Below are 26,331 nucleotides of genomic sequence, written 5' to 3' on the forward strand. Positions count from 1 at the left end.
CAAAGTCAACAGAGGATGCTTGGAGGGCAAGTGAAGGTGAGAATGGGGAAAGGAAGGAGGTTATCGAGGGAATGGGTGAAGAGTCAAACAGGTGAGATGGTTTTGGAAAGGCAGAATGGAGAATGCGTGGGTATGGGATGGAAATGTATATTTCATGCATTGATGTACTGTTAATAAGTCTAAAATGATTATGGAAAAAGTATATTTCATGCATTGATGTACTGTTAATAAGTAAATGATTGCAACCTTGTCCTAATAAATGGCCTTTTACACTTCAAGTAACAGCGTGGAGTGTAGTTATTGCGCGAGTCCCTGAGTGCATCGGAGATGGTGTTGGAGGAGGTGAAGAGCAGAGGACGGTGTGCAGGGTGTGCAGGGTGCAGAAGGCTGTGAAGCCTCTTGATTGACTGCGCAGCAGGGAGGGCCCCTGTGAGAGAGGGCAGATTGGAGCACAGCTGCCATGGTTTCCACGGTACCGTCCGTGCCACCCGTCGGTTGGGTTGGCGAGGACGCCTAGCAGGGACTGCCGCGGTTTCGTGGCTAAAGTGGCTCCCGTTGATTTACGGTGGGTGCGTTAACGCAGAACACTGTGCAGCTGTGTACCGCATGCGCGTCCTCTCCGGTTTGACTTTTGCTGTACTGAAGAGACCCGGTTGAGATATTGCTTGCCCGGATTGGCCATTGGGTAACCCGATTTCTGGAAGGTTTCGGGCCTGTGGCAATTGAGTACAGAGCTCTTTTTGAGAACCAGGTGAGTGAGTGGTGAAGTTATTTAACATCTCAGCACATCTTGCCGTTTTGACCCACCAATCACCCGCCAATCATCCTCCCCTGAGTTACCCTCTACCAAGTTTAATAACTAGTTCAACCATTTTTTTTAAATATATTTTTATTGCAGACAATATAAAAGTTACATGTAACCACATTCCATAGTTCCAAACCCAGTGGCTGTTACGTACCAAACTCTTAGAATCCCGTCACACAGCCCGTGTGCCCACATCCCGGAGGCCAGCCGGCGTTAACTATGAGAAATTAAAGAACTTAAAGCAAGAGTCAATCGCAGCCATCTAGTAGGAAGACCTCCTGTCCGCTTTTCAATAACTAGTTCAACCATTGTACCTATTATCAGCTAAAAGACCGCTAAGTATCTCAAGCCCCTTATATCTAGTTACTGCAATCACTCAACCTAGAATGGCTTACAAAAAATTAAGATCTTGTACGATCTTTATGAAAAGACTCGGAACACAGCAAGTCATACGCAAAAATACAGGCAAGAAGGTCTATATAGGACACTTGGCAGGGAACACTAAAATAACGGAATTCTTTCCGAAAATAAATCATATTGAACAAGGGATTGACCCAAATGATCAAGGAAGTGCCCAGAATGTTGGAAACATCCATGAAGTGCACCTGACCGATCTAAGTGAAAGTCAAAAAAACTTTAAGGGAAATAAAGTCAGTAACTCCACTGTTCAAGAACTGGTAAATACAGAAGCACTGCAGGATCAGGGAATAACATCTACATTTTTACTGGAACATACATTACATCAAATTTCTGCAACAGATTTTACTCTATCAGACATTAATGTTTCTCTCTCGAGCCAAGTGCCTAGAGAGATGAAGGACCACTTGACAACTGTATATAGTACCCCCCAAAAAATTACAATTTCACCAGGGAATCTCTCTCTATCACCAGAATTTCTCTCTACAATGCATTCACAATCTCCAAATGGCCATACATCGGTATCAAATTCTTTATTTACTCTACAAACATTTTTAGAATCAATCCTTACCCCCTTGGGGAATATGATGGATAACTCAGATCAGATGTTGGACACACAAATAGGTATGTTGCAATATCTCGTAGATAAAAAAAGGAAACAGTAATGTATCTGCCAGTCACCACCTCGTAAAGGAGTAGGAAAAATCGAGGCTAACCTTCCCAATCACAAAGATACCCTTCAAACGAAGATGTATTACTCAAGACGAAGCATACATCAACCCAAACGGGGAGAAGTAAGCAAAAAGTGTCACCGGAAAAGTAGGTAAACACTCAAATATTTTCGCTTGGTAAACTTTTTAGGTAATCAGATACCGATAAAGTTTAAAACCCGGTCACTTCATACTGTCTAATTTTTAATAAGACCAATTGCAAAGTCGCAGCCGACCAAACCAATAATTCTTTGACAACCCCAATTAAAAAAAGAAGAAAATCTTCTGAGTCTCCTTGTTATTCTTTTCTTCTGCCTTTTCTTTGTGTTCTTATTGGTTCTCCTTTTCTTTTTAGATAAGCGCAATTTGCGAGTACCCATTAGGTACTCGCAAATTGCACATGCAATTTCAAGGGTGCAAGGGTGCCAAAAGGACACCCTGTTGCACCCCTGAAATTGTAATGTGCACCCATGTTGCGCACACACATGCCCCAAGGGGCACGTGTGTGCGCAACATGTAACTTTGGAAAATGCACTTAAGTGCAAAGTCAAATGAAACTGGACAGTAATATACGATCTCTAATAACGAAATCACTATTTTAAATTGCACTATGCATTGCATTTAAGGAATCGCAATTTGCGATTCCTTAAATGCAATCGCAATTTAGGTACTCGCAAAATCTGCGATTCCTTAAATTGCAATTTTTGCATTTGGGATGATGCATCCCAAATGCAAAAATACCGGTCGCAAAGGGGCAGATTCTGAGAATCGCTGGCTCTATCGAGGAGAACGCGCACCCCGCCCCTCCCATTACAAGCCCTTGGACCGCGACCAGGGCTCCCTCATTCGCGGAATCCGACCCAAACATATTGCCTGCTTAGACCACAAATCACACACATTTTGAAGGTTTACATGAAAACTGATGAAAACACATTTTTAGACAGCGCCATTAATCTTCAGCCCGGGGTGACAGCGCAATGCAGGGCACTGACTGTCCTGGCAGATAGTTCAGTTTCATTTGCTGCACCAGCGATGCTTGTACTACCCCAGGCAGTGCCGCTGTGCTGCTGCGCAGCAGGGGACAGAGCTGAACCCTCATCCCTCGTCTCCCCTCATACTGGCAGAGAAAAAGGCCAGGAATCTCTCCAGCCCTTGCTTCCGCCTCCGTTTGTTTTTCGCTTCTGCTACAAATCGGCAGCCGGGCCCGCTGGGGACTTCTCTTTGTAACATTTAATAAACTGCGGCCCGTGTGCGAACGTTATCGTGACAGTAGCCAAAGCGCAAAGAGCAACTCTTAACAGGCCCAAAGACACCAAGGACCTGCGCTGGCCATGGTGCTTAAAATCCAATAACAAGCTTTAAAAATGCAATAGGTCTTGCCTTTTAATAACTTAAAGCCATTTGCTTTGCTATACAATACCATTAGCAAAGTAAATGGCTTTAACTGAGGTAAAGGCGAGACCTATTGCATTTTCAATGCTTGTTTTCTAACCCTGGAAGAAGTTTTACTTCTGCCCTTGTCAAGGAGAAAATTCCTATCCTTTCTCAGTATGGGAAAAGATTAGAGAAGGGCTGGTAAAAACCCCTAAAACATACAAGTTAGTAAGTTTGCACAGACTCAGTGGGGCATTCCAACCCTGGAACTGTTGCTTACCTCTACCTCCAATCCCAGTATGCAGATCTGCAGAAAGATGGCAAAATAAGGAATTGCTCGTATTCAGACCTTACTATACTATGAGCCCTGGGATAATCAGAGAGGCTATTATTAAAGCTCTTATATAATGAACTTGCTTTCATAGTTTGTCACCGCACTACACAGCACTAAAGGGACAAGTGGATTTTGTTGGAATCAAGTAGATTTAAGAAGCAGCTATCCAAGAACAAGTAGATATTTGTGTTAAATTCCACACCCCTGGTAGAGTAGAGTGTTATTGAGTGGCGTACAGTAGAGTTGAGGGAACGAAGAGGAGTGTAGTGGAGTGTCATGGAGTAGCATTCAGAGTTGTGGAGTTTCATAGCGGGAGTAGTGTCGGAGTGGAAGGGCATAGAGTTGAGTGGAGTAGAGGGGAGAGTTGAGTAGTGTGTGTATAGTGTCGTGTCACAGAGTGTTATTGAGTGAGGTACAGTAGAGTTGAGGGCATGGAGAGGAGTGTAGTGGAGTGTCATGGAGTAGCATTCAGTGTTGTGGAGTTTCATAGTGGGAGTAGTTTCGGAGTGGAAGGGCATAGAGTTGAGTGTAGCAGAGGGGAGAGTTGAGTAGTGTGTGTATAGTGTCGTGTCACAGAGTGTTATTGAGTGAGGTACAGTAGAGTTGAGGGCATGGAGAGGAGTGGAGTGGAGTGTCATGGAGTAGCGTTCAGTGTTGTGGAGTTTCATAGCGGGAGTAGTGTCGGAGTGGAAGGGCATAGAGTTGAGTGGAGTAGAGGGGAGAGTTGAGTAGTGTGTGTATAGTGTCGTGTCACAGAGTGTTATTGAGTGAGGTACAGTAGAGTTGAGGGCATGGAGAGGAGTGGAGTGGAGTGTCATGGAGTAGCGTTCAGTGTTGTGGAGTTTCATAGCGGGAGTAGTGTCGGAGTGGAAGGGCATAGAGTTGAGTGTAGTAGAGGGGAGAGTTGAGTAGTGTGTGTATAGTGTCGTGTCACAGAGTGTTATTGAGTGAGGTACAGTAGAGTTGAGGGCATGGAGAGGAGTGGAGTGGAGTGTCATGGAGTAGCGTTCAGTGTTGTGGAGTTTCATAGCGGGAGTAGAGTGTCGGAGTGGAAGGGCATAGAGTTGAGTGGAGTAGAGGGGAGAGTTGAGTAGTGTGTGTATAGTGTCGTGTCACAGAGTGTTATTGAGTGAGGTACAGTAGAGTTGAGGGCATGGAGAGGAGTGGAGTGGAGTGTCATGGAGTAGCGTTCAGTGTTGTGGAGTTTCATAGCGGGAGTAGTGTCGGAGTGGAAGGGCATAGAGTTGAGTGGAGTAGAAGGGAGAGTTGAGTAGTGTGTGTATAGTGTCGTGTCACAGAGTGTTATTGAGTGAGGTACAGTAGAGTTGAGGGCATGGAGAGGAGTGGAGTGGAGTGTCATGGAGTAGCGTTCAGTGTTGTGGAGTTTCAAAGCGGGAGTAGTGTCGGAGTGGAAGGGCATAGGGTTGAGTGTAGTAGAGGGGAGAGTTGAGTAGTGTGTGTATAGTGTCGTGTCACAGAGTGTTATTGAGTGAGGTACAGTAGAGTTGAGGACATGGAGAGGAGTGGAGTGGAGTGTCATTGAGTAGCGTTCAGTGTTGTGGAGTTTCATAGCGGGAGTAGTGTCGGAGTGGAAGGGCATAGAGTTGAGTGTAGTAGAGGGGAGAGTTGAGTAGTGTGTGTATAGTGTCGTGTCACAGAGTGTTATTGAGTGAGGTACAGTAGAGTTGAGGGCATGGAGAGGAGTGGAGTGGAGTGTCATGGAGTAGCGTTCAGTGTTGTGGAGTTTCATAGCGGGAGTAGTGTCGGAGTGGAAGGGCATAGAGTTGAGTGGAGTAGAGGGGAGAGTTGAGTAGTGTGTGTATAGTGTCGTGTCACAGAGTGTTATTGAGTGAGGTACAGTAGAGTTGAGGGCATGGAGAGGAGTGGAGTGGAGTGTCATGGAGTAGCGTTCAGAGTTGTGGAGTTTCATAGCGGGAGTAGAGTGTCGGAGTGGAAGGGCATAGAGTTGAGTGGAGTAGAGGGGAGAGTTGAGTAGTGTGTGTATAGTGTCGTGTCACAGAGTGTTATTGAGTGAGGTACAGTAGAGTTGAGGGCATGGAGAGGAGTGTAGTGGAGTGTCATGGAGTAGCATTCAGAGTTGTGGAGTTTCATAGCGGGAGTAGAGTGTCGGAGTGGAAGGGCATAGAGTTGAGTGGCGTAGAGGGGAGTACAGTGTCAGAGTTGAGTAGTGTGTGTATAGTGTATTGTCACAGAGTGTGATGGAGTGGTGTAAGCAGAGTGGAATGGTGTAAATAGTGTTGTGTAAAGTATTGTAGAGTGGCATAGAGAGGAGTAGAACGTCAGAGTGGAGTGGGGTGGAGTAGTGTGCCAAAAAAGAGTGACGTAAGATGGCGTACAGTGGCATAGAAGGAGTTGTGTAAAGTGTAGTGTTGTAGAATGGCATAGAGCGGAGTAAAATGCTGTAGAGTGGAGTGGCACAGAGTGGAGTAGAGTGTCAGTGGAGCAGAGTTTAATTAAGTTGGGCATCAGAGAGTGAAGTATCATGGAGTGGACTGTTGTAGAGTGGCTTACCATGAAGTGGCGTATAGTACAGTGGTGCAGAGTAGACTGGCACAGAGTGCTTTGGTTTTGAGTAAAGAGGTGTACAGTGCATTGGTTTTGGGTAATGTGGTGTAGAGTGCATTGGCACAGAGAGCAGTGACAGAGTAGCGTAGAGTGCATTGGCACAGAGAGCAGTGACAGAGTCGCGTAGAGTGCATTGGCACAGAGAGCAGTGACAGAGTAGCGTAGAGTGCATTGGCACAGAGAGCAGTGACAGAGTAGCGTAGAGTGCATTGGCACAGAGAGCAGTGTCAGAGTAGCGTAGAGTGCATTGGCACAGAGAGCAGTGACAGAGTCGCGTAGAGTGCATTGGCACAGAGTGCATTGGTTTTGAGTAAAGCGGTGCACAGTGCATTGGTTTTGGGTAATGTGGTGTAGAGTGCATTGGCACAGAGAGCAGTGACAGAGTAGCGTAGAGTGCATTGGCACAGAGAGCAGTGACAGAGTAGCGTAGAGTGCATTGGCACAGAGAGCAGTGCCAGAGTAGCGTAGAGTGCATTGGCACAGAGAGCAGTGACAGAGTAGCGTAGAGTGCATTGGCACAGAGAGCAGTGACAGAGTAGCGTAGAGTGCATTGGCACAGAGAGCAGTGCCAGAGTAGCGTAGAGTGCATTGGCACAGAGAGCAGTGCCAGAGTAGCGTAGAGTGCACTGGCCCAGAGAGCAGTGACAGAGTAGCGTAGAGTGCATTGGCACAGAGAGCAGTGACAGAGTAGCGTAGAGTGCATTGGCACAGAGAGCAGTGACAGAGTAGCGTAGAGTGCATTGGCACAGAGAGCAGTGACAGAGTCGCGTAGAGTGCACTGGCACAGAGAGCAGTGACAGAGTAGCGTAGAGTGCATTGGCACAGAGAGCAGTGACAGAGTAGCGTAGAGTGCATTGGCACAGAGAGCAGTGACAGAGTAGCGTAGAGTGCATAGGCACAGAGAGCAGTGACAGAGTCGCGTAGAGTGCATTGGCACAGAGAGCAGTGACAGAGTAGCGTAGAGTGCACTGGCACAGAGGGCAGTGACAGAGTCGCGTAGAGTGCACTGGCACAGAGAGCAGTGACAGAGTAGCGTAGAGTGCATTGGCACAGAGAGCAGTGACAGAGTAGCGTAGAGTGCATTGGCACAGAGAGCAGTGACAGAGTAGCGTAGAGTGCATTGGCACAGAGAGCAGTGGCAGAGTAGCGTAGAGTGCATTGGCACAGAGAGCAGTGACAGAGTAGCGTAGAGTGCATTGGCACAGAGAGCAGTGACAGAGTAGCGTAGAGTGCATTGGCACAGAGAGCAGTGACAGAGTAGCGTAGAGTGCACTGGCACAGAGAGCAGTGACAGAGTAGCGTAGAGTGCATTGGCACAGAGAGCAGTGACAGAGTAGCGTAGAGTGCATTGGCACAGAGAGCAGTGACAGAGTAGCGTAGAGTGCACTGGCACAGAGAGCAGTGACAGAGTAGCGTAGAGTGCATTGACACAGAGAGCAGTGACAGAGTCGCGTAGAGTGCATTGGCACAGAGAGCAGTGACAGAGTCGCGTAGAGTGCATTGGCACAGAGAGCAGTGACAGAGTAGCGTAGAGTGCATTGGCACAGAGAGCAGTGACAGAGTAGCGTAGAGTGCATAGGCACAGAGAGCAGTGACAGAGTCGCGTAGAGTCTATTGGCACAGAGAGCAGTGACAGAGTAGCGTAGAGTGCACTGGCACAGAGAGCAGTGACAGAGTAGCGTAGAGTGCATTGGCACAGAGAGCAGTGACAGAGTAGCGTAGAGTGCATTGGCACAGAGAGCAGTGACAGAGTAGCGTAGAGTGCACTGGCACAGAGAGCAGTGACAGAGTAGCGTAGAGTGCACTGGCACAGAGAGCAGTGACAGAGTCGCATAGAGTGCATTGGCACAGAGAGCAGTGACAGAGTAGCGTAGAGTGCATTGGCACAGAGAGCAGTGTCAGAGTAGCGTAGAGTGCACTGGCACAGAGAGCAGTGACAGAGTAGCGTAGAGTGCATTGGCACAGAGAGCAGTGGCAGAGTAGCGTAGAGTGCATTGGCACAGAGAGCAGTGACAGAGTAGCGTAGAGTGCATTGGCACAGAGAGCAGTGACAGAGTAGCGTAGAGTGCATTGGCACAGAGAGCAGTGGCAGAGTAGCGTAGAGTGCATTGGCACAGAGAGCAGTGACAGAGTAGCGTAGAGTGCATTGGCACAGAGAGCAGTGGCAGAGTAGCGTAGAGTGCATTGGCACAAAGAGCAGTGGCAGAGTAGCGTAGAGTGCATTGGCACAGAGAGCAGTGGCAGAGTAGCGTAGAGTGCATTGGCACAGAGAGCAGTGACAGAGTAGCGTAGAGTGCATTGGCACAGAGAGCAGTGGCAGAGTAGCGTAGAGTGCATTGGCACAGAGAGCAGTGGCAGAGTAGCGTAGAGTGCATTGGCACAGAGAGCAGTGACAGAGTAGCGTAGAGTGCATTGGCACAGAGAGCAGTGACAGAGTAGCGTAGAGTGCATTGGCACAGAGAGCAGTGTCAGAGTAGCGTAGAGTGCATTGGCACAGAGAGCAGTGACAGAGTCGCGTAGAGTGCATTGGCACAGAGTGCATTGGTTTTGAGTAAAGCGGTGCACAGTGGATTGGTTTTGGGTAATGTGGTGTAGAGTGCATTGGCACAGAGAGCAGTGACAGAGTAGCGTAGAGTGCATTGGCACAGAGAGCAGTGACAGAGTAGCGTAGAGTGCATTGGCACAGAGAGCAGTGCCAGAGTAGCGTAGAGTGCATTGGCACAGAGAGCAGTGCCAGAGTAGCGTAGAGTGCATTGGCACAGAGAGCAGTGACAGAGTAGCGTAGAGTGCATTGGCACAGAGAGCAGTGCCAGAGTAGCGTAGAGTGCATTGGCACAGAGAGCAGTGCCAGAGTAGCGTAGAGTGCACTGGCACAGAGAGCAGGGACAGAGTAGCGTAGAGTGCATTGGCACAGAGAGCAGTGACAGAGTAGCGTAGAGTGCATTGGCACAGAGAGCAGTGACAGAGTAGCGTAGAGTGCATTGGCACAGAGAGCAGTGACAGAGTAGCGTAGAGTGCATAGGCACAGAGAGCAGTGACAGAGTCGCGTAGAGTGCATTGGCACAGAGAGCAGTGACAGAGTAGCGTAGAGTGCACTGGCACAGAGAGCAGTGACAGAGTCGCGTAGAGTGCACTGGCACAGAGAGCAGTGACAGAGTAGCGTAGAGTGCATTGGCACAGAGAGCAGTGACAGAGTAGCGTAGAGTGCATTGGCACAGAGAGCAGTGGCAGAGTAGCGTAGAGTGCATTGGCACAGAGAGCAGTGACAGAGTAGCGTAGAGTGCATTGGCACAGAGAGCAGTGACAGAGTAGCGTAGAGTGCATTGGCACAGAGAGCAGTGACAGAGTAGCGTAGAGTGCACTGGCACAGAGAGCAGTGACAGAGTAGCGTAGAGTGCACTGGCACAGAGAGCAGTGACAGAGTAGCGTAGAGTGCATTGGCACAGAGAGCAGTGACAGAGTAGCGTAGAGTGCACTGGCACAGAGAGCAGTGACAGAGTAGCGTAGAGTGCACTGGCACAGAGAGCAGTGACAGAGTCGCGTAGAGTGCATTGGCACAGAGAGCAGTGACAGAGTCGCGTAGAGTGCATTGGTACAGAGAGCAGTGACAGAGTAGCGTAGAGTGCATTGGCACAGAGAGCAGTGACAGAGTAGCGTAGAGTGCATAGGCACAGAGAGCAGTGACAGAGTCGCGTAGAGTGCATTGGCACAGAGAGCAGTGACAGAGTAGCGTAGAGTGCACTGGCACAGAGAGCAGTGACAGAGTCGCGTAGAGTGCATTGGCACAGAGAGCAGTGACAGAGTAGCGTAGAGTGCACTGGCACAGAGAGCAGTGACAGAGTAGCGTAGAGTGCACTGGCACAGAGAGCAGTGACAGAGTCGCGTAGAGTGCACTGGCACAGAGAGCAGTGACAGAGTAGCGTAGAGTGCACTGGCACAGAGAGCAGTGACAGAGTAGCGTAGAGTGCATTGGCACAGAGAGCAGTGGCAGAGTAGCGTAGAGTGCATTGGCACAGAGAGCAGTGGCAGAGTAGCGTAGAGTGCATTGGCACAGAGAGCAGTGGCAGAGTAGCGTAGAGTGCATTGGCACAGAGAGCAGTGACAGAGTAGCGTAGAGTGCATTGGCACAGAGAGCAGTGACAGAGTAGCGTAGAGTGCATTGGCACAGAGAGCAGTGACAGAGTAGCGTAGAGTGCATTGGCACAGAGAGCAGTGGCAGAGTAGCGTAGAGTGCATTGGCACAGAGAGCAGTGACAGAGTCACGTAGAGTGCATTGGCACAGAGAGCAGTGACAGAGTAGCGTAGAGTGCATTGGCACAGAGAGCAGTGACAGAGTAGCGTAGAGTGCAATGGCACAGAGAGCAGTGACAGAGTAGCGTAGAGTGCATTGGCACAGAGAGCAGTGACAGAGTAGCGTAGAGTGCATTGGCACAGAGAGCAGTGACAGAGTAGCGTAGAGTGCATTGGCACAGAGAGCAGTGACAGAGTAGCGTAGCGTGCATTGGCACAGAGAGCAGTGACAGAGTAGCGTAGAGTGCATTGGCACAGAGAGCAGTGACAGAGTAGCGTAGAGTGCATTGGCACAGAGAGCAGTGACAGAGTAGCGTAGAGTGCATTGGCACAGAGAGCAGTGACAGAGTAGCGTAGAGTGCATAGGCACAGAGAGCAGTGACAGAGTCGCGTAGAGTGCATTGGCACAGAGAGCAGTGACAGAGTCGCGTAGAGTGCACTGGCACAGAGAGCAGTGACAGAGTAGCGTAGAGTGCACTGGCACAGAGAGCAGTGACAGAGTAGCGTAGAGTGCACTGGCACAAAGAGCAGTGACAGAGTAGCGTAGAGTGCACTGGCACAGAGAGCAGTGACAGAGTCGCGTAGAGGGCACTGGCACAGAGAGCAGTGACAGAGTAGCGTAGAGTGCACTGGCACAGAGAGCAGTGTCAGAGTAGCATAGAGTGCATTGGCACAGAGAGCAGTGACAGAGTAGCGTAGAGTGCATTGGCACAGAGAGCAGCGTCAGAGTAGCGTAGAGTGCATTGGCACAGAGAGCAGCGACAGAGTACCGTAGAGTGCATTGGCACAGAGAGCAGCGGCAGAGTAGCGTAGAGTGCATTGGCACAGAGAGCAGCGGCAGAGTAGCGTAGAGTGCATTGGCACAGAGAGCAGCGACAGAGTAGCGTAGAGTGCATTGGCACAGAGAGCAGCGGCAGAGTAGCGTAGAGTGCATTGGCACAGAGAGCAGCGGCAGAGTAGCGTAGAGTGCATTGGCACAGAGAGCAGCGACAGAGTAGCGTAGAGTGCATTGGCACAAAGAGCAGTGACCGAGTAGCGTGGAGTGCATTGGCACAGAGAGCAGTGACAGAGTAGCGTAGAGTGCTTTGGCACAGAGAGCAGTGACAGAGTAGCGTTGAGTGCATTGGCACAGAGAGCAGTGGCAGAGTAGCGTAGAGTGCATTGGCACAGAGAGCAGTGACAGAGTCGCGTAGAGTGCATTGGCACAGAGAGCAGTGACAGAGTCGCGTAGAGTGCATTGGCACAGAGAGCAGTGACAGAGTAGCGTAGAGTGCATTGGCACAGAGAGCAGTGACAGAGTAGCGTAGAGTGCATTGGCACAGAGAGCAGTGACAGAGTAGCGTAGAGTGCATTGGCCGTAGAGTGCATTGGCACAGAGAGCAGTGACAGAGTCGCGTAGAGTGCATTGGCACAGAGAGCAGTGACAGAGTAGCGTAGAGTGCATTGGCACAGAGAGCAGTGACAGAGTAGCGTAGAGTGCATTGGCACAGAGAGCAGTGACAGAGTAGCGTAGAGTGCATTGGCACAGAGAGCAGTGACAGAGTAGCGTAGAGTGCATTGGCACAGAGAGCAGTGACGGAGTAGGGTAGAGTGCATTGGCACAGAGAGCAGTGACGGAGTAGCGTAGAGTGCACAGGCACAGAGAGCAGTGACGGAGTAGCGTAGAGTGCACTGGCACAGAGAGCAGTGACAGAGTCGCGTAGAGTGCATTGGCACAGAGAGCAGTGACAGAGTAGCGTAGAGTGCATTGGCACAGAGAGCAGTGACAGAGTAGCGTAGAGTGCACTGGCACAGAGAGCAGTGCCAGAGTAGCGTAGAGTGCATTGGCACAGAGAGCAGTGGCAGAGTAGCGTAGAGTGCATTGGCACAGAGAGCAGTGCCAGAGTAGCGTAGAGTGCATTGGCACAGAGAGCAGTGACAGAGTAGCGTAGAGTGCACTGGCACAGAGAGCAGTGCCAGAGTAGCGTAGAGTGCATTGGCACAGAGAGCAGTGACAGAGTAGCGTAGAGTGCATTGGCACAGAGAGCAGTGGCAGAGTAGCGTAGAGTGCATTGGCACAGAGAGCAGTGCCAGAGTAGCGTAGAGTGCACAGGCACAGAGAGCAGTGACGGAGTAGCGTAGAGTGCACTGGCACAGAGAGCAGTGACAGAGTCGCGTAGAGTGCATTGGCACAGAGAGCAGTGACAGAGTAGCGTAGAGTGCATTGGCACAGAGAGCAGTGACAGAGTAGCGTAGAGTGCACTGGCACAGAGAGCAGTGCCAGAGTAGCGTAGAGTGCATTGGCACAGAGAGCAGTGGCAGAGTAGCGTAGAGTGCATTGGCACAGAGAGCAGTGCCAGAGTAGCGTAGAGTGCATTGGCACAGAGAGCAGTGGCAGAGTAGCGTAGAGTGCATTGGCACAAAGAGCAGTGGCAGAGTAGCGTAGAGTGCATTGGCACAGAGAGCAGTGGCAGAGTAGCGTAGAGTGCATTGGCACAGAGAGCAGTGACAGAGTAGCGTAGAGTGCATTGGCACAGAGAGCAGTGGCAGAGTAGCGTAGAGTGCATTGGCACAGAGAGCAGTGGCAGAGTAGCGTAGAGTGCATTGGCACAGAGAGCAGTGACAGAGTAGCGTAGAGTGCATTGGCACAGAGAGCAGTGACAGAGTAGCGTAGAGTGCATTGGCACAGAGAGCAGTGTCAGAGTAGCGTAGAGTGCATTGGCACAGAGAGCAGTGGCAGAGTAGCGTAGAGTGCATTGGCACAGAGAGCAGTGACAGAGTAGCGTAGAGTGCATTGGCACAGAGAGCAGTGGCAGAGTAGCGTAGAGTGCATTGGCACAGAGAGCAGTGGCAGAGTAGCGTAGAGTGCATTGGCACAGAGAGCAGTGGCAGAGTAGCGTAGAGTGCATTGGCACAGAGAGCAGTGGCAGAGTAGCGTAGAGTGCATTGGCACAGAGAGCAGTGGCAGAGTAGCGTAGAGTGCATTGGCACAGAGAGCAGTGGCAGAGTAGCGTAGAGTGCATTGGCACAGAGAGCAGTGACAGAGTAGCGTAGAGTGCATTGGCACAGAGAGCAGTGGCAGAGTAGCGTAGAGTGCATTGGCACAGAGAGCAGTGGCAGAGTAGCGTAGAGTGCATTGGCACAGAGAGCAGTGACAGAGTAGCGTAGAGTGCATTGGCACAGAGAGCAGTGACAGAGTAGCGTAGAGTGCATTGGCACAGAGAGCAGTGTCAGAGTAGCGTAGAGTGCATTGGCACAGAGAGCAGTGACAGAGTCGCGTAGAGTGCATTGGCACAGAGTAGATTGCAGTGGGGCAGAGTGCAATGGCATGGAGTGGCGCAGAGTGAAGCAGACTGGAGCACAATGAGAGTGGAGCAGTGCAGGGTAGCGTGCAAAGGTGTAGAATAGAGTGGCGTAGAGCGCAGTGGCGTAGAGTGCAGTAGAGTGGCGTAGAGCGCAGTGGTGTAGAGTGCAGTAGAGTGGTGTAGAGCGCAGTGGTGTAGAGTGCAGTAGAGTGGTGTAGAGCGCAGTGGTGTAGAGTGCAGTAGAGTGGTGTAGAGCGCAGTGGTGTAGAGTGCAGTAGAGTGGCGTAGAGCGCAGTGGTGTAGAGTGCAGTAGAGTGGCGTAGAGCGCAGTGGCGTAGAGTGCAGTGGTGTAGAGTTCCGTAGAGTGGCGTAGAGTTGAGTTGTGCAGAGTGGAGTGCATGGCACAGATTGCAGTCGAGTAGAGTATCAGAGTGCAGGGTCATGGTCATAGAGTGGTGCAGAGTAGAGTGGCATTGTGTACAGGGGTGCAAAGTAGAATAGATTGGCACAAAGAGAAGCGACCCAGAGTAGAATACAGTGGTGCAGAGTACACTGGCACAGAGTGGAGTGGTGCAGAGTAGATTGGCGTAGAGTGGATTGATTTTGAGTAAAGTGGTGTAGAGTGCATTGGCATAGGGTGCAGAGTGGAGTGTTTAGCTGAGTGCAGGGGGGTAGAGTACATTGCTTCAAAGGAGAGTGCAGTGGTGCAGAGTAGATTAGAGTGGCATAGAAGGGAAGAAGGGATTGGCGTTGAGTGCACTGGCATGCAGTGGAGTGGTACAAAGTAGAGTTCATTGGAGTAGAGTGCAGTGGCACTGAGTGCAGTGTTGCAGAGTAGGGTGACACAGTGCGGAATGGAGTAGAGTGCAGTAGCGCATAGTAGAGTAGAGTGGTGTAGAGTGGTGTAGAGTGGTGTAGTGATGAGAGAGTGCAGTGATGCAGTGTGGAGTGGAGTAGTAAGAAGTGGTGCAGAGTAGAGTCAGGCCTCGGAAAATCATTAAAAAAATTACTAGGCCTACAGGTCTAGCGAATTTAATAATTTACTCGACCTAACTGTAATCTACTCGACACATACATTGTGTGATCATTGGCAATTTTTTGTTTTTTACAGTTACCTTTTCTTCATCCTCTCATGAGTGCACCTTCAAATGTGTGAGTTCAACATTTCTGCTGTACAATACAAATCTCTTTTGTTTGATTAAATAGACTAAACATGTGTAATTGTAAACTGACTTTTGACCTCTGTCTCTTAACACAGAGCAAATGTGACAAGATAAAAACAAGATTTAAAGGTCCGTTTACAGAGAGCGATCGATTTAAAGGCATCTTTATTGCTCCTTCACTTACTGACTGAACAGAACACCTGTTCTTTGTCAGCTCGCCAGAACGGGTGAGTGGGTCCTAAATATAGCTCAACCTGATAAAATCCGACTCACCGTAGGGAATGGGTGAGTAGATTTTTGGAAGCTTGAGAGTGCAGTGGTGTGGAGGGATGCAGAGGGGGAACAGCCTTTACGACGCGGCAGTTACACCGCCGTGCCGTTACAACGTGGTTTTTCCAACGCAAGTCGTTACCACGACTTGTGCTGGAGGGCGCTGCAGGACAAGGAATTTTTTAATTTACTATCCAACACCTTCCCTACTGTACGTAGGCTGGTGTTAGAATAGTAAATTAAAAAATTCCGAAGTCCGCACCCCTCCAACGCAAGTCGTGGTAACGACTTGCGTTGAAAAAAACGCATTGTAATGGCACGCGGTGTAAAAGCACGTGTTGTAAAGCCGTACATCCGATGCAGAGTAGTGTGAACAAATACTGGCAAAGCCAAAAGGTATCGGCAATCCAAGAACTATTGGCTTTGTCACTGTCTATGTCTTTTAGCCACATTGTACAGCAGTGTCATAGCTCTTTTTTCCTAACTTTCAGCCATGTTGAACAGCAGCCGTGCTGCTATACAACATCGCTAACAGACATTGACAAAGCCAATAACGCTCGCATTGATGCTACCCGTTGGCTTTGCCAATGCTTGTCTGTTTTACTGTTGACCATGCTGCACATCAGCAGCGTTGCTGTACAACAAAGCGAAAAAAAAAGCATTGACAAAGCCAATGGATCTTGCATCGGCGACACATGCCAGTGCTTGTTTTCACAGTTAGGGTGCACATAAAGAGCCAGGGTTGGCGGCAGTGTGAATGTGCAAACTGAGCCCAGGTGAACAATGAACTTAGAAGCTGAGCGGCAGAGAATGCAGTGCTGCAGCGTAGAGTGTCACAGAGGGCAGTGGCGTAGAGCAGTGTGATGTAGAGTGTATTGGCGTAGAGCAGAGGTCTTCAAACTGTGGTGTGAGCCCCAGTGGGGGTCTGTGGATGGGTTCTCAGGGGGGGCAAATGCCTCTGCAGTCTGTTAGTACAAGTAAATGAAGACGGCCTGGTTTATTTGCGGCCTTTCCAGGCTGGCTTTGTTTATACAGAGCCCTTGCAGTGAATTAAATAGAATGAGAACTGTGATCAGAGGTGCTAAGGGGCGAGGGTCAAAGAGATAGCTAAAGATAATGAAATAACAAAAAAGGCTAAGTATTTTGTTTTCTCGTCATCAAAAAGTTTTATTACAGCACAAAGCCATAAAAGAAAGGTAATACCAACTTCGATAAAACTTACATTAAAAATATATGAAAAATGTAATTATAATTAAGGCTCCGGTTTAATGGTATTTGTTTTTTTGCCATTTCCATCTGTATTTATCCATATTTCTTTTTTACTAATTGTATTGGTATTTATATTGGGTTTTGTGAAAAAAATTAAGCCGAAATTAGTATGTTTCCACATTTATTTAACCAAAAAATATGCACTCATGCTTGAATGCCTGCCAGGATTGAGTGCTGTGAACATCCGCAGAAGGTATATCAGAGCACTTATATAAAAATATGCAACTTTCAGTATCAACCTTGTGCATATCTTCTGCTGTTAAAGCCTGTTTACTAAAATGCCATTCTTTAACACCCTTATCTCTCAATCCACACATCTATTGGCCTGGCAGTCATGGCAGACAGTATTTAAAATTACTCAAAAAGCAACCCAATTTCTGTTTTTATCCACATTTAAAAATAAATACAGACAAGAACATGAATGTTTTCGGTCTGTATTTATCGGTAAAAATCAGTCAAAATGTAAAACAGTGAGCCCTTATTATGACACATGTCCCCCTGGGCCGTACAGTATTTAGTTTTTTCACCATCAGGTTAGTGAACATAAAATAATGCATTAACAGCTTCATTTTAATTGAAAAATGAATGCAGGTTAAACAACCGATGGTAAACTTACTCTTTTAGGTTATGAAACATTAGTTAGCAACTACCATCCCTGCAGATGTCTGTGTTAAAGCTGAACTAAGGAAATCAAAAAGGGGGAGTGAAGAGGTGATGCCGGTGGGCACCGAGGTGGGCACGTCCTCCTCTTATCAGGGTTTTAGGTTAATCAGAAAGGGCCACCTCACATTGGGTGGATGTGTATCCAGATGTCATTGGGATACACCATCTTTGTTAAAATACCCCTCACACACCAAAAGGGCCCTTGGTGTCATGCTTCATCATCGGGGTCTTCCCGTCCCGCTGCGGGGCGGGGCGGTGCTGCGACAAGCGGATACGCTGGAGCACCTTTAGGTGGAGGTGCTATGTGTTGGGAGTGAGTGTCAGTGGGGTCAGGGGTGATATAGAGTGTGAGTTAAAAAATACCTGGCCTAGTGGAAAAAAAGAATTTTATTAAACACTGGCTGGTATTATTAAAAGAAAAAGTGAAACGGAGAGATGGAGCAGGTTAATGGGCTCTCTCTCCTAAGTGGGTCAACATGTTTCGAGGCGCGGGGCCTCTTCGTCAGGACCTAGGGGAGATCCCCCTGTCACTCACTAATGTTTCTCCACATGGGTAGAAAAAAGTGTATATACAAAAAGTGAAAAAAATAGGACTATGTGAGTAACTACACTTTAATAATTACAGCACATATATGCTACCACACTAATAATGTAGTATGCCTGCAAGGTAAGACTAACAGATTAAAAATGCGCCGATCCCAAGGTGCGCTTAACTCTAATATACCTGTAATAGAAAATGAGAAACACACACAAATATACAGGGTGAGGGATCGTGTAAAAGCATTGAAGATTGTTGAAGTATTTCTTCAGCACACACATAGTCAGTCACACAGACTATAAGAAACACACACAGGTTGAGAATAGCCAGGGTTCAGAGATATAGAAATGCATACTTATCAAATGGGGGGACAATGCCTCATGAGCCAACTCAAGACTGAAGGGTATGGTGGGGTCTCAACTGCAGAGAGGGAGAAGAGGAGATATAATGTAATCCAGTCCTCCAAGTAGTATGGTTGGGCTAAACCAGGTTAGGCTGGTGTCATCTCCCTAGAGACGGCTATGCCGTACTTACTGTGCCCCTTGCACGCTTGTGCTTCCTCCTTCGTCCTTGGCTTCCGTGGATATGAGGGAGGCAGAGGGCGGCGTGTTTATATACTAGTTAGTAATTGGATAATTGCTCAATTAAGCCTCGCCGAAAGCCCGCCGAATATACAGGGCCAGAGAAGTAACTAAGGCGGCGGCCATGTTAGACTGTTAGATAAAATCAATGGGGGTTGGTTTCTCAGATCGGGTACCCAAATGTGTTAAAGCTGAGCAACAAATAATTGAACCCTAGTTGGTGCAGAGGAGTAGTGACCTTTGTATTTACAGTCCGGGCCACTGCAATTTTTAGATTGTGCGGCTGTTTTTCTCATAATTAGGGATTTTCTGCATTTGCCACACAATCCATCATCTGCTGCATGATGAACAAAAAATGTTTCTACCTCAAACAATTCAAAACTTAACTAAAAATGTTGCAACACGTGGTGCCAGGCAATGGAAGGCCCTTTGTAAAGGTTGACTGGTCATCCTTCTGTTGCTTATTGCTTTCTATATGTGGGTGTTAAACTGGTACTTATGAGGGGTATTATATGTCAGGACAGTGATAACAAGTGCAAACATGACAAAATAATGCAGTATAACTAACACAAAAAGTGTTGCATTGTGCCGCATAATTTGATTTTTCTTTCAGCATAATTTAGTCAACCCTTCGCATAATTTGTCCTTCTGCCGCATAATTGCAGAGGCCCTCTTTATAGAGCAATGAGGTCCCTGCCTGTGTCAGAAAGCACTACGAACAGATGCAGCAGCACTTGGGCCCAGGGGTGGGAGGGGCCCACTGCATCACAACTATGACTGTCCCACTTGAAAAAAAGGGGGCCTGGGAGCTCATTTTCCTTACTAGCATAAGAACGGAGGGCACTCTTGCAGAGCAAATTGAGAAAATATGTGGGAGTTTTTCCCCCCCAAAATGGGCGTCAGGCCTGTTTCACGATTGGAGTGATGGTCAGGCATGGTGGGGAAGGGATGAAAGACGCAACGGAGCTAGCCTGCTTCTCAGGATGGCAGTTGTCATTAGAAAAGCAGGTGCAGTTGCATCGGGGTCCAGGAGCGTGAGACGCTTGCAGCACCTCAATGATGGGGAGCTCTATTTTTAGGTCAATACTTGTTTTTGTTTGATACATTTGCTGTTTTATAAGTATCATCTTTAGTGTGGTTTATTAGCTATAGAAAAAGTACTGCTGAAATTATCTCATAAACTCGGCGCTCAGCCATGTCCCTCCCGCTCCCCAATCCTTGCCATAAAAAATGTTGGGGGAGGAGGGCAGACTTCAAAACATTTTGTTCAGGGGAGCCCGGAGCAAAATGTTTGAAGACCTCTGGTGTAGAGTGCAATGGCACATAGTGGTGCAGAGTAAAAAGACAAAGTGCAATTGTGTAGAGTGGTAAGGCTTAGAGCAGGGGTACTCATAGTACGGCCCGCGGGCCGCCAGCGGCCCGGCAAAGCCTTCCCTAGCGGACCGTCCAAACATCGTGCCCGTGTTTTAATATTTTTAAGAGTGTCAGCAAACACCCCTGCGGCAGCGCGTCTCTAGAGACTCTGCTGCTCTTTAGGTGTCGGGCGATTCCCGCCATAGTCAGAGTGGAGCTGCAGGGGCCTAAGAGGTGAACAAAGCCTCAATAACATGCGAATAGTCTTTTAAAGACCTGTGAAGTGCTCGGGTGCGGCTGTGTGTATGTGTGTGCCCGGAAGCTGTCTCAGCCCGGGCTGCCACACAGGCAGGGTGAGATGAAGAGGGTGACAGAAGTAGAGGGAGGGAGGTAGAGGGGGAGAGAGACAGAGGCAGACAGAGGGGGAGCGAGGGAGAGCGAGGGAGAGTGAAGGAGGGAGACAGAGGGAGAGCGAGGGAGACAGAGGGAGGGCGAGGGAGAGTGAGGGACAGCGAGGGATGGAGACAGAGGGAGAGCGAGGGAGAGTGAGGGAGGGAGACAGAGGGAGAGCAAGGGAGAGCCAGGGAGACAGAGGCAGACAGAGGGAGAGCAAGGGATAGGGAGGGAGAGGGAGGAGCGAGGGAGAGGGAGGGAGAGGGAGGAGCGAGGGAGAGGGAGGGAGAGGGAGGGAGACAGAGCTAGGGAGACAGAGCGAGGGAGGGAGACAGAGAGAGGGAAGGAGACCTCAGAATGAGGGAGAGGGAGACAGAGGGAGACAGAGGGAAGGAGGGAGAGGGAAGAAGAGAGAGGGAGAGGGAAATAGAGTGAGGGAGAGGGAACCAACAGAGAGAGGTAGAGGGTAACAGAGAGAGGGAGACAGAGAGAGAGAGGGAAACAGAGAGTGAGTGTGACAGAGGGAGAGAGGGAGTGACAGGGAGTGAGACAGTCAGAGTGAGGGAGACAGAGGGAGAGAGAGAGGCAGAGAGAGGGAGGAAGAGGGAGAGAGAGAGGGAGAGAGAGAGGGGGAGAGAGAGAGAGAGAGAGAGAGAGAGAGAGAGAGGGAGAGAGAGAGAAAGAGAGAGGGAGAGGGAGAGAAGGAGAGAGAGAGAGAGAGAGAGAGATGTGTGTATGCCGGGTTTGGTGGCTCAGTGGACGAAGGCGTCCGCTGCAGGGACCAGTGATCAACCTCATGGTACCAGTTTTTTTTGTTGCTCTAGCCCCGCCCCCTCCCCCACTGACCCCACCCCCACTGGTGCGGCCCTCGGCCACAAACCACACTGTAAATTTGGCCCGAGAGAAAGTTTGTGAGTACCCATGGCTTAGATCCGTGGTTCCCAAACTGTGCGCCGCGGCACCCTGGTGCGCCGTTATGAGTTGCCAGGGGACAGTCTCAGGACACAAAAGGAGCAGGCATAAAGGAAAGTGGCAGTCTCAGGGCACGAAGGGAGCAGACAAGGAGGAAAAGGGCAGTCTTAGAGCAAAAAGGGAGCAGGCATGGCGGAAAGGGGCAGTCTCAGGGCAAGAGGGAGAATGGAGTAAAGGGGCAGTCTCAGGGCACGAAGGGAGCAGGCATGGAGGAAAGGGGCAGTCTTAGAGCACGAAGTGAGCAGGAATGGAGGAAAGGGGCAGTCTCAGGGCATGAAGGGAGTAGGCATGGAGGAAAGGGGCAGTCTCAGGCAGTCTCAGGGCATGAAGGGAGTAGGCATGGAGGAAAGGGGCAGTCTCAGGGCACGAAGGGAGCAGACATGGAAGAAAGGGACAGTCTCAGGGCACGAAGGGAGCAGACATGGAAGAAAGGGACAGTCTCAGGGCACGAAGGGAGCAGACATGGAAGAAAGGGACAGTCTCAGGGCACGAAGGGAGCAGGCATGGAGGAAAGGGGAAGTCTCAGGCATCTCAGGGCACGAAGGAAGAAGGCATGGAGGAAAGGGGAAGTCTCAGGGCACGAAGGGAGCAGGCATGGAGGAAAGGGGCAGTCTCAGGGCAAGAGGGAGAATGGAGGAAAGGGGCAGTCTCAGGGCACGAAAGGAGCAGACATGGAGGAAAGTGGCCGTCTCAGGGCACGAAGGGAGCAGGCATGGAGGAAAGGGGCAGTCTCAGGACACGAAGGGAGCAGGCATGGAGGAAAGGGGCAGTCTCAGGGCAAGAGGGAGAATGGAGGAAAGGGGCAGTCTCAGGGCACGAAGGGAGAATGGTAGAAAGGGGCAGTCTTAGGGCACGAAGGGAGCAGGCATGGAGGAAAGGGGCAGTCGAATGGCACGAAGGGAGCAGGCATGGAGGAAAGGGGCAATCTCAGGACACGAAAGGAGCAGGCATGGAGGAAAGGGGCAGACTCAGGGCACGAAGGGAGCAGGCATGGAGGAAAGGGGCAGTCTCAGGGCACGAAGGGAGCAGGCATGGAGGAAAGGGGCAGTCTCAGGGCACGAAGGGAGCAGGCATGGAGGAAAGGGGCAGTCTCAGGGCATGAAGGGAGCAGACATGGAGGAAAGGGGCAGTCTTAGGGCACGAAGGGAGCAGGCATGGAGGAAAGGGGCAGTCTCAGGGCACGAAGGGAGCAGGCATGGAGGAAAGGGGCAGTCTCAGGGCACGAAGGGAGCAGGCATGGAGGGAAGGGGCAGTCTTAGAGCACGAAGTGAGCAGGAATGGAGGAAAGGGGCAGTCTCAGGGCACGAAGGGAGCAGGCATGGAGGAAAGGGGCAGTCTCAGGGCACGAAGGGAGCAGGCATGGAGTAAAGGGGTAGTCTCAGGGCACGAAGGGAGCAGGCATGGAGGAAAGGGGCAGTCTCAGGGCATGAAGGGAGAAAGCATGGAGGAAAGGGGCAGTCTCAGGGCATGAAGGGAGAAAGCATGGAGGAAAGGGGCAGTCTCAGGGCATGGAGGGAGCAGGCATGGAGGAAAAGGGCAGTCTCAGGGCACGAAGGGAGCAGGCATGGAGGAAAGGGGCAGTCTCAGGGCACGAAGGGAGCAGACATGGAGGAAAGGGGCAGTCTCAGGGCACGAAGGGAGCAGACATGGAGGAAAGGGGCAGTCTCAGGGCACGAAGGGAGCAGGCATGGAGGAAAGGGGCAGTCTCAGGGCACGAAGGGAGCAGACATGGAGGAAAGGGGCAGTCTCAGGGCACGAAGGGAGCTGGGATGGACAGAAGGGGAAGTCTGAAAGCACAGTGGGAGCAGACATGGATGAAAGGGGCAGTCTTAGGGCACGAAGGGAGCAGGCATGGAGGAAAGGGGCAGTCTCAGGGCACGAAGGGAGAAGGCATGGAGGAAAGGCATGGACAGACGAGGTAGTCTGAGAGCACGAAGGGGGCTGGCATTGCCAAATGGATCAATCAGGGGGCACAATTGGAGCAGCCATTGACTCAAGGAGCAGACTGAGTGCAAAAAAGAGGAGGCATGCACAGAAGGGGCAGTCTGAGGGCGTGGGGGCAGCCATGGACAGAGGGGGCAGTCTGAGTGCACGGGGGCAGAGATGGACAGAAGGGGTAGTCAGGGGTATGGTGGCAGGCACGGACAGAAGGGTAGTCTGAGGGCACAACGGAAGCAGGCACGGACACTAGGAGCAGACTAAGTGCGCGAAGGGAGCAGCATGGATAGAAAACACAGTCAGAGGACACGAAGGGAGCATGCATGGAAAGAAGTGACAGTCTCAAGACACGAAGGGGACAGACATGGGTAGAGGGGGCAGGAGAGGTCATGAAGGGAGCAAGCATGGGAAGAACTGGCACTCCTAGCGCAGGTCCAGCCACAAGGCATAAAACAAGAGACGGAGAGGCATCCGGGGGCAGGGGGAGAGGGTTGGCAGGGTTCTGGCGGGCAGGGGGAGCGGGTTGACAGGAATGTATTAAATGAAGTTCTGCAAGCGTGTTTGCCTGTTGGGTGCATTTTTCCTCCAGTATGCAATGATAACACCGAGTGGCTCCGTCTTAACTTGGTGGAATTTAACTCCAGATTAACCGAGAGTTCTCATGGGTTTGGTCTAGAATAGATTAGAAAAATGACGATGGGCCTGTGTGTAAACGCACATTTGAAGACGTTTTTTAAACAAAATACACTTTTTTAAATTTCATTGCAAATGCATATTCCATATATTCAATAGTGAATATGCATTTACAACTACATATAAAGAAAGTGTATTTTGCTTAAAAAACATCTTCAAATGTGCATTTACAGACAGGGCCATCGTCATTTTCTAAACTCTTGTAGACCAAACCCAAAAGTATGTTTTTCCCCTTTTATAACTTGTAACGGGGTGACTATGCGGGTGGAAGAGGGATTCCCCTAAGCGACTGGTGGAATGTTGACTCTGCATCCCCTCCCTCTTCCCACTTATCTCAGAACGAGTGGAGCACCGACAGGCATCCTCTGTGTGTCGAGCAAGAGGACGAATTGGATTACGGTTCCTTTAATTGGAATTACATAGAAGACAAAGCCACGCCCCCTGCTGATGCCAGGAGCACAGGATTGGGTAAAAGCCAGGAAGCCCGAAGCTCGGCGTGTGAGGACACCCGGAGGCTTTTGGAGGAGGCGTGTGGACCGCAGAGGAAGAAGACGGATTACGCCAAAGAAGGAGAAAACGTATCTCAGAGGAGGGAGAACCAGAGCCAGGAGGACAACGTTCCAGCGAAGCGCCGCGCCACACTCCCGAGGGAGCAGTGTGGCTTCAGCAGGTATGGCAGCGGATTGCAGGGTGAGTCGGGAGACGGGGAGACTCGCCCTCATAGACACGTGCACATCCGGCCTGTGTAAAGACGGCTATATCCTACCCCATACCTTCTTTTCCCCTTCCCCAGTTCCTAAGCATACCCTACCTCACATCGTTCATCCTCACAGCCCCTGCACCAACGTTATTTAGTCCGTACAGCACACGAGCAGTGGTGACCCCTCACTACCCCATTCGATAGCGGACTTGTGTCCTGACCGCTTCTCTTGTCTCTTCCTTTCCGCCCTGACCAGGACTAGTGAAGTTCCAGCCCAGCAATTAAAACCAAGGGAGAAGAGCAAGACCCTTAAGAAAAGATCCAGCCTTTTGCAAGGGACACTGCCACCACAGATCCAGTCGGGTTTCAACGGGAAAGACTCACCGCCAGATATAAAAAGACTCTCACTAAAATAAAGCCTTATTTACCCCGATCAAGTCTCCGGCCCCTTCCTGGTACCCCGCCACAATTGGTGTCAGAAGTGGGATCCACCACTTCCGTACCGTCACCCCAGATGGATCAACTGATTCAACTTCTCATAAAGGGCAGAAGCTAAAATGTGCAGTTGAACGCCAGATGATTTCGGCACAAGCTGATCGTGAGGGATTTAAAAGCGCCATTACGGCGCAGATTGAGGGCCTGCAAAAAGCAATGCAAAACCCCAGCCCTGTTCAGGTAGCTGATAGAAGAGGTCCAGTGCCACATACATCAGGGGTATCATTGCAGAAATATGTAACAGGAGACGACCTGGATGCTTTCCTGACAAACTGCCCGGGCCTGTGGGTGGCCAGAGGAGAAATGGCCTTTCTTCCTGGCCCCATTATTATCGGGAGAGGCTCAAGCAGCCTATCAAGTGGCCAACTCAACAGGCAATACCCCCTATCATGAAATTAAGGACATTATACTTGACCATCTAGGGCTGGACGCAGAGGCTTATCGCGTCAGGTTCCGGAAAGAAAAAGGGGTGCAGGGCGAAAACCCTGAGACTTTGTACCTAAGATTGAAAATGGCCACCGATAAATGGTTAAAACCAGAAAGCCGAAGTAACAAAGAAATTATGAAGAGCATTTATCTAGAGCAGTTCATGGAGGCCTTACCCTACGGAACTCAACGTTGGTTAAAGTGATATTCTGGTCTCGCGGCCGCTCAAGCCATAGAAATGGCCGCCAATTACTCCAGGGCCCAACCTCGATCCCTGCCTTGGGACAATTACAAGCCCACCAAAGTGATTCCAGTCTCGAAGCAGGAAAAGAAAACCAAGACTGGCTCGGAGCAACTTAAAATGAAACCCCTCCGACTAGATCCTATGTCTATGAAAGGCCCACAATGTATCGAGTGTGGTGAGTGGGGCCACATCGCCCGCCTATGTCCTAGAAGAAAGACCGCCGAAGAGCCGATGGAAGTGGGGTACATCCCTAAGGCAGTGATGTACACAGCGGAGATGGGTCCATCCTTCTATGTACGGGTCCAAGTCAACCAAAAAAATATAAGGCCTTTATTGGACTCTGGGTGTAGTCAGTCTGTCATGCAAAAGAGCTTAGTGCTTCCCCAACAGATCCTCCCACATTCCATAGTCAACATAAGGGTGTACACGGTGACGTGAAACCCTATCCCCTGGCCCAAATCTCTATACACCCAATAGGTAGAAATCCCTGTATGGTGAGAGTAGGGACTGTGGAGTCTCTTCCAGAGGACTTAATTATAGGGGTAGATAATCCAGACTTTCTTTCCCTGTTCCAGAAAGAACTAAAAGAGGTAGAAAAGGGGGTATCTGTTTCACAACCAGCCTTGTTAGCTACTGAACTTTGGCTTCTTGACCGAAGTTTTAAATTTGCTCAAGCCAATGATTCTACCCTATTCAACGCGTGGGAGATGGCACACGTAGCACAAACTACACACAGCGATACATACGCTAGGTTTACGATAGAGAAGGACCTACTCTACCGAGAAGGGAGACCCAATGACACTCAACATCTGTTGGTACCAAAAATCTTCAGA

Source organism: Lissotriton helveticus, chromosome 6 (genome assembly GCF_964261635.1).
Source record: "Lissotriton helveticus chromosome 6, aLisHel1.1, whole genome shotgun sequence".
NCBI classification, from domain to species: domain Eukaryota; kingdom Metazoa; phylum Chordata; class Amphibia; order Caudata; family Salamandridae; genus Lissotriton; species Lissotriton helveticus.